The following is a 17,199-nucleotide window of genomic DNA, read 5'->3' on the forward strand; positions in this document are numbered from 1 at the left end:
GACGATAGCAAAGCCACAAAATAAAAGGTACTGAGATCCCTGAATAGCCAACCAGAGTCATCTGAGCAGGAAGTCCTGCATTGAGCTTTTATAGGAAGGAAAGGTAAATTTGCATATTGATCTAAATGCTAATTGTTTTCTATTTATCTGTTACAGCAGCTCTCATCAACTTAACTGACGAAGTCTTTTAAAATACTATCTTGAAGAAACTTTTCCATAAAAAATTAAATTTCCAACTTTGGAAATAGCAAATACCCCTCAAAGATTTAAGCAGATAAATAAAATTATAAATGATCATCTTGAGAAACTAATACATGTTCTTTTCTGCATTTTTTATAAATTTGTAATACACAATATAATTTTGATATAATCTACTGATTTTGGTTTCAGATTTTTCTAGCTGGTTAAAAAATCTGAGATGACTTTGCTTTTTTGGCTCAGGAAACAATAATGTAATTGATTAGAGAGAGTCATGAATATATAATAACTTTCTTGTTTATTTGTTGTCTTTTCTTTGAGGATTGTTAACGAGGGAAAAGCACCCTTCAATTTCTCCTCTGACAGCCTCCCAGGCACAGAGGCCTTATTCCCTTTACTTCACATAGGGAATGATTCTTTGGAAATATTTCCAGACAGCAATTCCTAAATAGAGACAAGACAGATTTTTCTACTTTTGTAGAAATTTACTTCTGTCAGCTGCAGTGGTTCTAGGCTGTGATCAGGTCTGGAGAGTCGTTTATTGAGGAGGATCTTACGCCAAGCAACCAGTGTGTCGTCCCTGGGGAAGAGGCTGAAGATCTGTTGGAGAGCTGACGGTGGAAACGGATGTCTGTCTTCTGGATTTGGGTGATATTTCCTCGTTTCCTAGAAAACTTGAAGTGGGTTCTGTCATTAGGCATGATTGAGAGGGGATACTTTTCAGCTGTGTAAATAGCACAGCGGTTTCCTCCTGCCTTTCTTCTTTTCTAGCCATGGTTCCAAGGCTTGTCCCTCCCAAGTGAGCAGGCAGCGCTGGACATGAGAACGATCACTCCCGCCATTACCAGGGAGGTGTGGGCCACTGCTATTTCAGAGATCCACTAGCCTGCCGCGAGGTCGGCGCGGGCCCGCTACGCAAAGAGCGCAAAGCTCCCAGCGCTGCGCACCACGGCCGCAGCGAGGCGCCAGAATGGCGTTTCCCGATGCCCAGGATTTGGGAACCGCGGGTTTGAGTTTCAGGGCGTCCGGCAGCCCCAGGGAAACGTCGTCGCGGCTTATCGCGCCAACTTTGTGCAGCTTCAACCTGAGTAAAAAAATCTCCTTTGCTGTTGAGGAGGCAGCACCGCCGTGGTCTCCCTTGAGACATCTTCCTCAGGTAGCCAGCAGGGCACTTTTTATTTTCGGGATTTCCCTCTGGGTTTAGGGCTTTTATTTCCCATAAAGACTTTAGTGAGACTTGTTTTACGGAAGGACCAGTTGATTCCGGGACTTGAGGGCTCGAGATCGCACGGGTTTAATCTTCGGGATTCCGTTTGTGTGGGGGCGCGGGGCAGGGACGTCTTGGGGAAGGGAACACGCTGGACCTTGGGGCGAGCGGACGGGTCCTGGGAGCGCCCGGGGCTGGGGACGCCGCGTACCGAGCCAGGAGGAGAGAGGCGCCCGTGCCTGCCCCAGGGTGTGCCAGGGGCTAAGCTTTCAGCTTCAGACGTCAACATCGCTGAAACCATAACTCAACTCAGGTATATTAAAACTCAACAGCATTATTTTAAATACTTTATACCAAAACAAGAATGTTGTGATCTTACTTCTCTAGCTTTAAAGGAAGCAAGCTCAGCAATGCTTTCAAGATCCCTACTTTGACATTTCCGGCGACTCAGGGACACTGAGATAATTTTATTTAATTTTAGTTTACTGAAAGGCCTTCCTCAGGACCCCACCTTGACTTGTGTTGCTGAAAAGAGAAATGAGCAGTGTTGCCTACAAGGAATAGAGAAGCAGGTCAGAACTTTATTTTCTAGGGTAAGAATTTTAAAGCTTGAGTGGAGTTTGCCATAATTTGTTACACTGGCCCCTCTCCTTTGTAAGACCCTCAGGGTCTTCTTACATTTCCTGCCTTTACTTAAAATTTTGATATTTGCCTCATCATTGATGTTTAGGCATTAATTTCCAATTTTAATACTGTATTAAAATACTATTTGAGTTTATAATTTAAGTATATATATTTAAATATATAAAGGATGTATATTTTTATATTGATCTATTTTATGTGTTTCTGTACATTTAAATACTTATATATAACATATTTATATATTTCAGCATATACTTTATATAAAATTATAACATGTATGTATTTATTTAAAAACACATAATATATAAAATGTAAGTACATATACTACATATTCTTACATATATAGAGATATATAGTTATAAACTAAAAATAAAAGTAAAATACTAAGCCACCCATTGGCTGAACACGCCCCCTTTTGGCCAATGGGACCCTGAAAACCTTAACTGAATTCTCAACCATGATGGGAAACAGGTTGGACACGCCTCATTATATCCCCCTCCGTTTTGGAGTTTGGACATCAACTGGCCAGCATTAATGTTATAAGAGAGACAATAAGACAAAACAGACTCTTTGTGGCAATAAGATAGCAAATTATAAGCAAGACCTAAGGCCATGCAAAGCAAGGGTTGAGTCATGCGCTGCAAACCATAAAATCTCCTTAAATGGATTTTAAAAAATTAACCCAGTAAAATGTGGCTCATTTTCTAACCTAACTGTCACATAGCATTGCATGGCAGATTGTAGACCCATTTGTCTTAATTTAAGCATTCTTTCTAATGACTTCAAGTCTTTAGACAAAGCTTAACTCTTTCAACCAACTGCCAGCTAAAGAATCCCTGAAACCCACCTGTGACTTTTAAATCCCCACTTTGAGATGTCTTGCCTTTTCTGGCCAAACCAATGTATACCTTCCATGTATTGATTTATGATTTTACCTGCAATTCGTATCTCCCTGAAATGTCTAAAACCAAATTATAACCCAACCGCCTTGGGTGCACTTTTTCAGGACCTCTTAAGACTGCTTCTCCAGGATATGGTCACTCATATGGGCTCAGAATAAAAATTTTTAAAATATTTTCTAGTCCTACAGACTATTTCCTCTCCTAGAGTTTCCATTTAGGAGGCGTCAGCGTGCAAGACCCTGAGAGTGTCAGGGGAGCTGCAATCAAAGCTTTTCTTGGATGGACTTGGTTGAATATGGACTATACAGATTATAAATATATGGTTGTATGTATATATATTTTCTATATAGTTCACAAATTCAAACTATATAGATTATATTTATACTAAAGGTTACTATCTGTATTAGTCTGTTCTCATGCTGCTACTAAAGACATACCCAAGACTGAGTAATTTATAAAGGAAAGAAGTTTAATTGACTCACAGTTCCGCATGGCTGGGGAGGCCTCACAATCATGGCAGAAGGTGAATGAGGAACAAAGTCATGTCTTACCTGGTGGCAGACAAGAGAGAGCTTGTGCAGGGAGAACTCCCATTTATAAAACCATTGGATCTCGTGAGACTTATTCACTACCACAAGAACAGTATGGGAGAAACCACCCCCATGATTCAATTATCTCCACCTGGCCCCACCATTGACATGTGGGAATTATTACAATTCAAGGTGAGATTTGGGTGGGTACACAGCCAAACCACATCACTATAATTTATCATGTTCATATTCTCAGCCAGTAATTTCCAAACTTCATTTCACTTAATCTTTACAGTTTCTAACATGACAACTACTAAAATATTCTCAATTTTTCAGAAGAGGAAACAAAAATCTGATGTTTAACTTGCTAAGAGTCTCAGATTTTGTCAGAAAGTGAAGCTTTCTACTGCCTCCCAACTCCCCTCTTGATTTGCTCTCAGTACTTCCTCTTGGCTGCACTGAGAATGCTAGTGCTTAATTAATCATAATCATGTCTTTAATGTCTGGCTTTTGTTCCCTAGAGGGCAATTATCTTCCTGTCTTATTATCCTTGAATCCACATTGCCAAGCACATTGTTTGTCCCATGTATGCAGTGAACACATTTTTAGTGACAGAATGAAGACAACTGGATGAGTTAACCATTGGTATGCCAGTTTTATGCCCCGTGATCTGTAGATTGTGATTTGTGGCTCCTGTAAAGAAAGGTGGAAGAAATCAAATCTAGTGCATTAACCCCTTAAAAGGGAAATGGAGAGAGGTGAGGAAATGTGTATTTCAGTGCAATTTAATAAGTAAAAATGGGCCAGGCACAGTGGCTCATGCCTGTAATCCTAGCATTTTGGGAGGCTGAGGCAAGCGGATCACTTGAGGTCAGGAGTTCGAAACCAGCCTGGCCAACATGGTGAAACCCTGTCTCTACTAAAAATACAGAAAAATTAGCCAGGCATGGTGCCAGGTTCCTGTATCCCAGCTACTTGGGAGGCTGAGGCAGGAGAATTGCTTGAACCCAGGAGGCAGAGGTTGCAATGAGCAGAGATCGCACCACTGTACTCCAGCCTGGGTGACAGAGACTCTATCTCAAAAAAAAAAAAAAAAAAAAAAAGTAAAAATGACATCTAAGATAAAACCTCTAAGTACCATTATTAGAATTTTAAGAGAAATAGATTAAGACTCAGACAGGTTTTTGTTTAAACATTGGTTCTCATTTGGATGAATACATCCTGTTAGATTGAGATTTCTGCCATTTTCGAAGTGTTTAATTTCGATTATAATACAAAAGAAGTGTTGAGGTCATGACATTATCTGAAATCCATAAGTAGAATAGAAAGTGAACAAAATGGAAACAAAATTGAGATAAGTACAAAAACTGAAAATCCTAGCCTGGTTATGTAATGGTCTCACAACCAGAAAGTGCTGAGACAGCTGAGTGAAGGCTCACAAGGGCCAGCCAGCTGCATCCCACCAGTGGCCCTGCCAACCTTTTCACTAGTGACACTGAGGATGATGTTTTCCAGCTTTCTCTGTACCCTTAGCTATGACCTGGCCCAGCCTGCCAGAAGCAGGAGACCTTCACAGTTCTTCACCAAATGGAAGAATCTTCCTTTTCTTCCTGTCTGAAGGACAAGAATGTTTTAAGGTTCTCCTGGAGCAGATGGATGGCACTAAATTCCAAAAGGCTCAGGCCACCAATATTGTCCATGAGATGATCCAACAGATCTCCAAAGTTTTCAGCACAAAGGGCTGAAATTCCTCACTGGGCTTGATCAGTAGCTAGAATTTCTGGAGAGCTGTTTGGAACAGGAAATGGAAGAGACCTTGAGTAGAACTCCAGTCTGGCTGTGATGGGTTATTCCCAAGGGACCAGTCTGTATCTGAAAAAGAAAAGTACATAGCTGCTGTGCCCAGGACATTGTCCTACCAGAAATAAAGAAGTAAGAATCAGTAAGTTATTTCTCAGTGCTAATAGGCTTATCAGAAAACTCAGAAGTTTGGAAAAGAGATTTAGATGTAAACTTCATTTTGGTCAGTTGGGTCTCATCTGTTAATATGTTGCTTTAAGCTCAGTTCAAAGACTTTCCTTCTGCTTCTATAATAAAATGTATTGAGTCATTTTTGTTAGACTTTTTCAATAAGAAGAAATTGTACAGTACTTTTGAATATAAGGAAATTACATTTGTAGTTTGTAACAATTACAATTTATCTCATTATACTTGTCTTCAAATTTTATTCTTTATAAATATGGTCAGCTTTGCCTTCTGTTTTTTCTTTTTTGTTTTTTTTTTAAATGTCCATAAACCTTTAATCTGCCTTCAATTTCAAAAAGAACATAAATGGTTTTATTTCATTGCTTCACAAAATATTTTGAGTATATCTTTTCAAGTAATGTACTTATTTAGTGAATATATTGGTAAATAAGAGAAATGTATTATTTCTGTAGTGGAGCACTCTGGAAAAGGTGACAGGTCTTATAGAGTAAGTAATCAGTAGGAACCCTTTCTAGGGCTATGAAAAAGATGCACCAAACACTTTGGCAGTTTTACTAGCTGGAACTAATTCAGTTTTACTTATGTTTCTTGAAAAAGGCAGAAGGATAGCTTGAGCCCAGGAGTTCAAGGCTGCAGTGCACTGTGATAATGCCACTGCACTCCATCCTGGGCAGCATAGCAAGACCTGTCTCTAAAGGAAACAAACATAAAAATTAAATGCTCTTTAACCATTCACTCCATGAGTCACTCTTATCATGGTGGCTCCTTCTGAGCAAATGTGTTTTTTTTTCCCCCCAAACAACTGCGTATTCTTTCTTGTACCCTCCTCCAACTTCTTGTGGGTTTCTTTCTCTCATTCATACCCCTGTGCCTTTCTTAAATGGGGCCAAATTGAGGCCATCATTTCTCTCCTTTCATTGATTCAATATCTGTGATTTTACTTGTGAGTATAGATATGAGATCCTCTTTTAGAGAAAGGGTTAATAATTATACTTGATAATTTTGTCTGTCATATATGATTTAAACTTGAAATATTGGGTCACAATCTAATGTATTACAGGTGCTACGTGAATGATATCATGATGAAGAGATCTCAGGTTATCATGGTTATATGGCAAGGTTTCATTAAAATAGTTTTTATTCTCCGCATTTGTTTGAGGATAAAGAACACATTCCTTGATGCTGCCTTTATTTTCTTATGGCACATTAATCCCGAATTGATTACTAATTAAATGTTTCAGTGTTGCTCTGATCATGACCACCAAGGGCCTGACAGACAAATCACACAGGCTTCTTTCAGCCTTTATCAAAAATGGTGGTGATGATGATGATGATGATAGCAACTACAAATTATTTTCCCCTTTCTGAGGGACTCATTTAATCCCCCCACCATAATCTCATTTACCAAAAAACTACATGCTAACAGAGTGTATATAACTAAAACAATCTAGTAAATAAAAGGCAAATCTAGGTTTCAAAACCTAGATTTTTGTCAGACTCCAAACTCCACCTCCTCCTCACCAACATGAACAAACGGGAAGCGGGTTTACAAAGTGCTGTCCACCTTTCAGTGGACAGGGCACCCCGGGGAAAAGGAAAACGTGTGCCCCTATGTAGGTGATTTTATTAAGTTTTAATGGTTATTTTTTCCTACAACAAAGTAGTTGAAAACACTTGAAAACTGAAAACTATTAAAACATGTGCTGAACCATCACTTATTTTCTAGAAAGCCCTACACTTTGCTTATAATACACTGATGTTCCTTTATGGTCTCCTACAATTCTCAAATTGATTACAAATTATCAGATACTTTCACCAATTTGTGCCTCACCTACAAATGTGTAGATGTGTTGACAAAATGACAAGGAAATATCTTGACTATTTTATATACTTGGCAAAATGAAATGAACAGTTGGTAATTATCTCTGAGAGTCTAAAATGTGATCAACAAAATTAATAATCACCATAATTATTGGATAAAATAACCATATTTACTGTGGCCCAGGTGGCTCTATAGTTGCTCAGTGAATTCTCACTGTAAGTTCACGAGGTGTGTGGGAGACAAGACCTGTGAGACTTATGACCTCTGGACCAGAGAGTGAGTTTTTTACAATTATTTCAGTGACTCCTGTAGAAAACAGAGCTAGTGGCTCTTGTGGGTGGAAAGGAGAGGATACTTACGCTTCCAATTTACGTAACTGTGGGAAATGATTGTGAAAATAGAAGATGACATATGCTGATGAGTGAAATGTGAAGGATGGAGTAGAGCAGGTGATGAGTGCCATCAGCAGAGATCAGGACACGGAGAATTTCCTTTTTTTTTTTTTTTTTTTTAAATTATACTTTAAGTTCTAGGGTACATGTGCATAACGTGCAGGTTTGTTACATATGTATACTTGTGCCATGTTGGTGTGCTGCACCCATCAACTCGTCAGCACCCATCAACTCGTCATTTACATCAGGTATAACTCCCAATGCAATCCCTCCCCACTCCCCCGAGAATTTCAATCACTAGGACAGCAGTGACACTGAGCGCGCGACCACTGCTAACAGCGCACAAAGCTCCCTTCGCTGTTCCAAACAGCCGGCAGCGGTCGCCGGACCAGCTGTAACGGACCCACCAGCGATCCTAACCCGCTGGCGCCGCTTCCTCAAGGAGACCCGCGCTCGGGGTCCGCTGAGTCGAGGCCCGGCGCTTGGGGATTAGGGTCCACGGGCCTCCCTCGTGAGCAGCGAGTAAACGCCGCCTCTCACGGTTCTGACTACAGAGGGAGAGTTCTACCGCCGCCTCCCCTGAGACATTTTTCTCATGAAACATTTTAGCGAGACCAGTATATTGTGCCAGTGTATTGAGGGGACTGACGGCTCAAAATCAGATTGTGCCGTAGTCTGTGTTAGAGATTCAGGGCCATTTCTACGGAGAAAGGCCCGAATTCAGAGAAAGGGGAAAATCATAAACAAACGGGAAGCGAGTTTACGAAGTACTGTCCACCTTTCAGTGGACAGGGCACCCCGGGGAAAAGGAAAACGTGTGCCCCTATGTAGGTGATTGTATTAAGTTTTAATGGTTATTTTTTCCTACAACAAAGTAGTTGAAAACACTTGAAAACTGAAAACTATTAAAACACATTATTTTAAGTTTATGCTAAGACCAGACTTTTTCTTTTCTTTTTTTTTTTTTTTGGTAAGTTTCTGATTTTAATGCAGGCAAACATTAGAATACTTTCAAAATTACTTTTCTGCTTATCTCATTTTCAATTAAGAGCATTACCATATTTAGCAATATCTCATGAACCAATAACTATTTTCATTAATTTCAACTTTCAGGAACTTTTAAATCTCGTTTGTTTTAAGCAAGGGCTTTCTATGAACCATTCAGCTTCATATGCTGTATAGTCATGGTTTTCATTGGAGAATTTTATTAACATTTTCCACTTGGTTCAAAATGTCATCCCACATAGATAAGTTGCATAAAAATGTGTAATCTGTTTGCATTAAGATGCTTTCCATTTCAGCATAATGCAGGTTTGCATTTGGTATCATTTACTACTTAATATTTATCTTATGTGCCAGTACATCGATTTTGATTTTTATGCCCTAGATATCCTTAAGTGTTTTTAATGTAGTGGTTAATACAGATATGATAATTTCCCATCTGCTAGTTGAATTCAAAAATGTATATATACCCTTTGTACAATACTTTTAAAAGGTTATCTTAATTCACAAATGCAGAATTTTACATAAGATTATGAGCTGAGTAAGGCACGTATGTCACATTACCATTTTGGGTGGGAAATAATGGCTTTTGTGCCTTTGTGTGCACCTCCCACCATTGCCCCGTTATCATATACTTGGCTAGTGTCATTTTTATGTCCGTATCATTTACTAGTTTATTAACAGTTTCATGAACTAGATATATTGAAGTTTTTCTTTCATTTAAAAAATGTCAATAAAACAATTGTTAACATCATTCTTAATGTGAACATAATGGACTATATATATTGTATAATCAAAAAATATTTTGTTTTTATATTCTTTCTCAATAGTGGTTTATATCTAACATGATTACCTATAACATTGTGACTCATTCTGAACTTTATTCACAAATAAGACTAGAACCTTTTTTATTATTAATTATATGAGTAACTATACGAATATTATAATAACTGAAAAGCTCAACTAAAATTGAGAATATTCCAGAGTTTGGGCTGCTAATACTCTGGGACCTTCTAAGAGGTTATTTTTTGCATAAAATAAAACAATATTGAAAATCACTTGCAAAAATTTGCTAACATTTTTATTTCTGATTTTATTGCTTCTGTAAGCATCATCTAGTAACTTATGAGATTGAAAGATTTTGTAAACTTTCTATTTTAGGAAACATGACGAAACATCAAAACTTCATGGTCACAAGTTTTGTTTGAGTTTTACAAATCTTTGAATATATTTTTGAGGTGCTAATACTTGATTACGTTGCATTACTGCTAAAACGTATGCATGGAAACAATTTTAAAAGGATTCTTTGGAATAAAAGAGGATGTCACAATGAATCAAATCTTCATTAGAATATTTTTACACAACCAGTTTTTTTGAAAACATTTAGCCATAATGGAACAGATTCTCAAAAAGCCGAATCTTGTCCTTGATCAAGCATGAACAACTTTTTAGAGGGCCTAATAGGACACAGCCATAGCAGACAAATCTATATACCATAGCAGATGAATATATATAATTACACATATTGTGGTATTTTTTAACCATGAAAATAACAAAGCCAGATGCGCTATCATGTGCCTGTAACCCCAGCTAATCAGGAGGCTGAGATAAGAGGTAGGAGGATTGCTTGAGCCCAGAAATTTGAGACTGCAGTGAGTTATGATTATGCCACTGCACTCCCACCAGGGCAACAGGATGAGATTCTATCTTAAAAAAGAAAAGAAAAAGTATAATACGCAGAAATTACAAGTATCTTAGGCATACAGCACAATGAATGTTCGTACACTGAATGCACTATGAAACTAGCACCTGTGTGAAAAATAAATAAAAGATTTTGCTCAGGACGTAGACGCCTCCTGAGTGCTGCCTTCTCATCACTACTTAAAACCAGCTTTCCTGTTTCTTCCCTGAAGGCAGAAGAAACTCTGACTTCTAACAGTCCTAATTATTTTTAGTAGGTATACTTTGATGCCTTTTGTGTGTATTTACTCATTTAATCCTTACAATAATCCTATGGAAAAAAAATACCAAAATTGTCCCCATATTAAAGAAGAGGAAACTAGGGAACACACGTTTAGGGTATTTTACAAGGTCAGACCTGGGATCCAGCCTATGAACTGTGGCTGCAGAATCATACTTTTAAACCAACAAACAATCCTATGACAAATAACGGTAAAGCTGGAAAAGTAGTCCAGTTCAACACAATTAGATATGTTGAAGAATAACCAGTAACATCCACTTAACACTTTGCAGTGGTTTTACACTTACTGTTAGCATTCATATTTTCTAAATTGTGTCTCAGAAGGTTGTGGGGAGCATGAGGCTCGGGGAAGAGTAGAGATTTGCCTGAAGGCCACAGCTGGCAAGGAACAGAGTCCAATTTGAGCACGGGGCAGAACCATTATTTTTTTCTCCTTTCTACAGAACAGGCAGAATCTGAGGCCAGGAGGGTTAAGAGTGGTAGTCTCCTCTCTCCAGTCAGCCTATCTCAGCACTCTGCATGTGGGGGATGTTAAACTAGTGTGAAAGTCACCCTTTGTTTCTGGACATAATGTTGAGAAGCACTCCAAACTCCCAGACTCCTTGGGGGAGCCTGGACTGCACTAGTGCTGGTGACAGAAGATTTGTTTATAACCTAGTTTCTAGGAGGATTAGAGGAGAATTAGGGGGAGGACTGAGGCACTGGGTGAGCAGAGCAGAGGTTCTCTGTAAATATGGGGCTTCACTAGGGTGACTTATGAGTACTTGATCTGTCCTGACAGCCCATGCAACTTTGGAGGACAGGATCATGGCATCTATTGTGGGCACATACTTTCACACAATATCAATATTTGGGTGAACTTAACTGTCAAAATAATTGTGTGTAAATAACACAGTTGTAATTTTTAACAAATTTGACAAATTCTATCTGTGCAGTCAAGAGCCCAGAATACCAGATTTTGCTGAGTTTCTTGCGTTCCAAGTTCTCAAGCTGCTTCTGGCTCTAGGAATATCTTCACAGTTCTTGATGTTCACTTTTCTTTATTAAGCAAATGAGCATCATATGACTTGTGTAATCTCCTCCTAGAGGAATAAGAACTTCAATGCACCTAAACAAATCCACAATGGATTTCTTTACCGGTTTGTGAAGTATAGATGTGTGAGCAGTGTTGGTACTGCAGACCCCTCTATTACTGCACTTCTGTGCTTGGCTGGTCATCTATGGAGACTTGTCCACTGCAATGCAGGGCATTGGCAGGCAGGAAGAGTCAAGGTGTATCTGCCTTCAAATTCAGCTTCTTCCTGCTGACACTGCACTATGATTCTGCAAAGACATTTGTGACCAATATAGTTGTGACCCAAGTTTTCCATCATCCTCTTCCCAAGTGAGAATGTGCCTTCAGTGGCTAAAGGCCAGAGCCGGAGAGAGACTTAGGCAGAGTGGATGGGTGGCTCAGCGCTGCAGTGGATCAGCTCTTGCCCCCAACTCTGCTGCTACCAGCGCTGCCTCGGTTCTCCAGTTCTTTTGAATATGGAGTTGACCCTGGAATAACACAGGTTTGAACTACTAGGGCCCACTTATAAGTGGATTTTCTTTGACTTCTGCCACCTCTCGAAACAGCAAGACAAATCCCCCCGTTCCTCTTCCTCTTTCGCAGCTTAGTGTGATGATGACTTTGATGATCCATTTCCACTTAATGAATAATAAATATATTTTCTCTTTCTTGTGATCTCCTTAAAACATTTTCTTTTTTTCTAGCTTGCTTTATTGTGAGAATATATATTACATATAGCATACAAAATATGTTAATTGACAGTTTATGTTATTGATAAGGCTTTCAGTTGACAGTAGGCTATTAGTAGTTAAGTTTTTGGAAAGTCAAAAGTTATATGCAGATTTTTCACTTCGAGGGGGGTCAGCCTCTAACTCCTGCATTGTTCTACAGTCAACTATGCATAAAGTTAATAACTCTTGATATGGCTGCAGAGATTTTCAGGGCAAAGTGACAGAACAGTTAGCTAGGACAATCTTTTCACACTAAAAATAACGTAACAAAATGAACAAAAATAAGTAAAATTATTCATATACGTATCAGTTATATGCATGCATGTGTCTATATGTATGTCTGTGTATGCATATATATACACACATATATGTATTATACCTAATCTTCTACAGCATTCCATGAATAGAAAGGATCATAATAATTGAAAATAGGTAAGGCAATCAAAGAAAGAAACAGAGATTCAAAAGTTGCCAAGCCTTTCCCTTGCTCCTAACCTGGTCCACCCAGAAGTAGTCATGGAGAAAAAGAAAAAGGACAGAAATATACTAAAATATTACTAAGACCCTCCCCTCCAATTTATAGGGAAGCAGGCTAAAGCATTGGCTAGGAAATCTGAAACAATGATTCAAGAAACCCTCCCAAAAATTGATGTCCCTTCCAGCTGCCTGAGCAATCAATGTACACACACACACACACATGCACACAAACCTCCTCATTAATGACCTCAAATACAAAATTGTGCAGGTTACAGTAACATCTCCTAAATTCTACCAACATCCATATGCTTCTATGAAAAAGCCTCTGACAGTTGGCAATGTAGAATTCTCTAACAAGTTCTTAAAATATATCTGAGCTCTCTATTTGACTAATGTGATGATGAATGTATTTTCAAATTATACAGGCAGACATTATCTGATATTCATAATGAACCTGTGAAACTGGAAATGTACTGTTAACAAAGATATTTCACACACTGTCAACTAGGAGATTTCCCACTGATTTAAACTACCACTGCACTTCCACACTGAGTTTTTCCAGCTCCACTTTATAGTGTGGTAAGGAAGGTTAGTCAGGAGATTGTGACCTGCACAACAGGCTGGAAGCAGGAAGTACATTTTAATTAACTTTACTCATTTCATTTATAAGTTCTAACAATGTGTGTATATGCCTGTGTGTGTGTGTAATCTTTAGGATTTTCTACATATAAGATCATTCTGTCTGCCAACAGAGATCATTTTACTTCCTCCTTTCCAATTTGTATGCCTTTTATTTCATTTTCTTTCTTTCTTTTTTTTTCTTTTTTTTTTTTTTGAGACGGAGTCTCTCTGTCACCCAGGCTGAAGTGCAGTGGTGCAATCTCGGCTCACTGCAAGCTCCGCCTCGCGGGTTCACGCCATTCTCCTGCCTCAGCCTTCCGAGTAGCTGGGACTGCAGGTGCCCGCCACCTCACCTGGCTAATTTTTTGTATTTTTAGTAGAGATGGGGTTTCACCGTGGTCTCCATCTCCTGACCTCGTGATCTGCCTGCTTCGGCCTCCCAAAGTACTGAGATTACCTTTTATTTCATTTTCTTACCAATTCCTCTGGCTAGGACTTCAAGTATTACATTAAATAGAAGTGGTGAGAGTGGAATTATTGCTTTATTTCTGATCTCAGAGTAAAAGTTTATAGTTTTTCACCACTGAATATGATGTTAGCTGTGGGATTTTCATATAATAGCCTTTATCATGTTGAGAGAATTTCCTTTTGTTTCTAGTTGAGTGTTTTTATCATGAAAGGGTATTGAGTGTTGTGAAATGCTTTTTCAGCGTCAGTTGAGATGATTGCAGTTTCTACCCCTTCATTCTGTTAATGAAGCGTATGACATTCACTGGTTTTTTTTTTTTTAAGTTGAACCATCTTTGTATACCAGGAATAAATCCCAATTAGTCATAATGCATAATCCTTTTAATGTTCTATTAAATCTGAGTTCCAAGTTTTTTGTTAAGGATTTTTGCATCAATATTCAGTAGGGATGTTGTTCTGTAGTAGTCTGTGTCATGTCCTTGTCTGGATTTGATATGAGGATAACGCTCTCGTTTTTCTTAATCAATCTAGTTAGGGTTTTGTCAATTTTTAAAAACTTTTCAAAAAACCAACTATTACTTTGTTAATTTTTAAATTACTCTTTCTCTATTTTGTATATCTTTGCTCCAATTTTTATAATGTCCTGCCTTGTACTAGCTTTGAGTTTAGTTTGCACTTCTTTTTCTAGTTACATAAGATAAAATTGGGTAGTTTACTTGGGCTCTTTTTTTCCTCTCTTTTCGTGTAAGCTTTTATAGCTGTAAATTTTCCACATAGTACTGCTTTTACTGCATCAGGTAAGTTTTGTAATGTTGTCTTATTATTTTCATTTATCTCAAGACGTTTTCTAATTTCTGTTGACTTCCTTCTTAAATTCTTATCTCATTTAGACATAGATTTATTTTATTTTAGGCCCTATGCATTGGGATGCAAAATCAGACTAGTTTTGCTTTCTACAAAAAGTAAAATGAGAAAGAAATATATTTGGTCTTGTGAGCACTATATGGAAATACTTTATATTCCAACGGTTTTATCATATTCATATCCCTTTATTAACATAAAGCTGAAGGTGAATAAAAAAAATCAGGATTAGCCAAACAAATTTGCATGGTCAAATACTACATAAAAAGTAAATATGCTTAAGTTCCCAGCAAAATCTGAATTGAATGTAGACAAAATGCTCATATCTCAGTGTTTGACAGACTAACAGTTTAAGCCAATAAAAATGTACTGACTGGATAAACTATTAAAAGTTGTTAATTTTTGCAATATATATTTCTGAAAAGAAAGTTTATCCGTTATAGAAATTCCTGTGCCCATTTAAGAACTTGGAGCATTAGAATTGTTTAATAATACAGTTTAATTGTATCATGAAAATAATCGATAATACAATTTATTTGGTTTATTTTAAAAAACTGATTGTTTCTGCTCTCTCTATATATAGACTGATTTTATGCTAATGTTGCCTAAAGATCATCAAATTATTTGAAGCCTAGGTTTCTGAGGGATGGAAAATGATGTCACAACTATTTATAGTTCACACACACATTCTGGGGATTTAATACATCCTTTACAAGTGCAGGAAAGGTAGAAGATTGATGATTTGGGGGAAGTAGGGCTACCACACCCCAGAGAGTGGAATGGTATGTTGTCTGTTGACAGCTGTGTGAATCAGAGAGTTTGAATTTAGACATATATCTTTGTATCTAACTACAGGCTAGTTATTTTCTTTTAAGACAAAGTAGAGGACAAATTACAGATGAGGTCATAATATAGTGCTAGACAAATGTTGAATATTATGCTGTTGTTGCAATTTGAATCCCAAGAGCTATATAAGCCTTAAAGTATTAGATATCCACTGGTTTTAGCAATAGGCTCAATAGGCATTATTGACACTCAGTAAGAGTAAAGTGAAAATATTAGTCATTATCTGTTTTAAATTGAGCAAATATGACCATGATGAAATAAAATACTTCATGAGTGTCTTCCAGTAGGAAGAGAAAATCTGAGGAATTGCTTCTGTAAAAATTATTTATTGAGTGAGTACACTAGGCCTGGTGCTGAGGATAATGCAATGAATAAGACAGTGTCCAGTTATTAAAAAGCTGAATGGCTGAAGATGATCCCATACCTACCATTTTTACATGAGGAGGAATCTAGAGGTTTGAGACAACATAGTTTCTTACGCAAAATAAACAGTAAGGCCAGAGTTCAGGATTAGGAGCTGTAAGTTAGTGCTTCCTATACTAATATTCAACATTTATCCAGTTTAAAATATAAGAAAAAGATTATTTTCTTTGTTTTATAAGAATTACCTTGGTTTGAAACATATAAAATTCCTTAGGATGTTTGAACTTTAATGAAAAAAATGCAAAACAAAAATCAAATTGATGATATTTTCTAAGTTGTGTAGTTTTATTAGAGATGGTAACACTCCCAAGCATGTGAAAATTAGTTTCTGAGGTGTGACCAAATATTACAATAGTTTGTGTTCCTGCAAAGCTTAATCCTATTTAACATAATCTTGTTCCCTAGTGTTCATTTCTCCAACTGTGTTTTCTCATGTATCACACAAGAAGCATTGACATTGAGTTCATTGAAGATAGAGAAAATACATGCAAGGTAAGTGTTAGAAACCCGTGATAAATAGAGAGCTTACTGGAGGACTTTCAGTCATTTGCTTAATCTCAAAGTCATATTGTGAGTGGTGGCCTTTACTTACTTGTGAGATATCATTGGCTATCTCCTGAATGTTGCTTATGTTTGAGCCTCATTCCTTCTGAGTGTAAGGTGGGCTTTGAGAATTAAGTGAAAATAGTTTGCATTTTATTATTTAGTTTTACTAATGTTTTTCAACACAACAATAATTATGTCAAGTGCTGAAAAGAAAAAAAATGTTGATATTTGGATGAATATCTAACAGCTGTGGAAGTTACAAATTATTTTCTCTGATGAAGCATAAGTAAAAGTAAAAGATATTAATACTCAGTTACAAGAAGATTATAAAACACCAAGCAGATTTAACACAAAGCAGATTGCCGCAAGGCATTTAAGAATCAAACTCCCAGCTGGGTGTGGCGGCTCACACCTGTAATCCCAACAATTTGGGAGCCCAAGGAGGGCGGATCACTTGAGGCCACGATTTCAAGACTAGCCTGGCCAACACAGCAAAATGCCACCTCAACT

At 37.7% G+C, this 17,199-nt stretch overlaps 1 long non-coding RNA gene across 3 annotated transcripts in view; it reads left to right on the forward strand.

Moving 5' to 3' along the window:
• Positions 1-1,175: 1,175 nt before the first annotated feature.
• LOC126937620 (uncharacterized) overlaps positions 1,176-17,199 on the forward strand; it is a 32,100-nt gene continuing 16,076 nt past the window's right edge. The window contains exons 1-2 of one of the 3 annotated variants that reach the window (XR_007719789.1): positions 1,548-1,718; positions 16,549-16,635. This is a non-coding gene — a long non-coding RNA (uncharacterized LOC126937620). Of the gene's footprint in view, positions 1,355-1,547; positions 1,719-16,548; positions 16,636-17,199 lie in introns of those variants that run through there. The other 2 variants (XR_007719791.1, XR_007719790.1) reach the window with 2 other exon arrangements.

Source organism: Macaca thibetana, chromosome 15 (genome assembly GCF_024542745.1).
Source record: "Macaca thibetana thibetana isolate TM-01 chromosome 15, ASM2454274v1, whole genome shotgun sequence".
NCBI lineage: Eukaryota > Metazoa > Chordata > Mammalia > Primates > Cercopithecidae > Macaca > Macaca thibetana.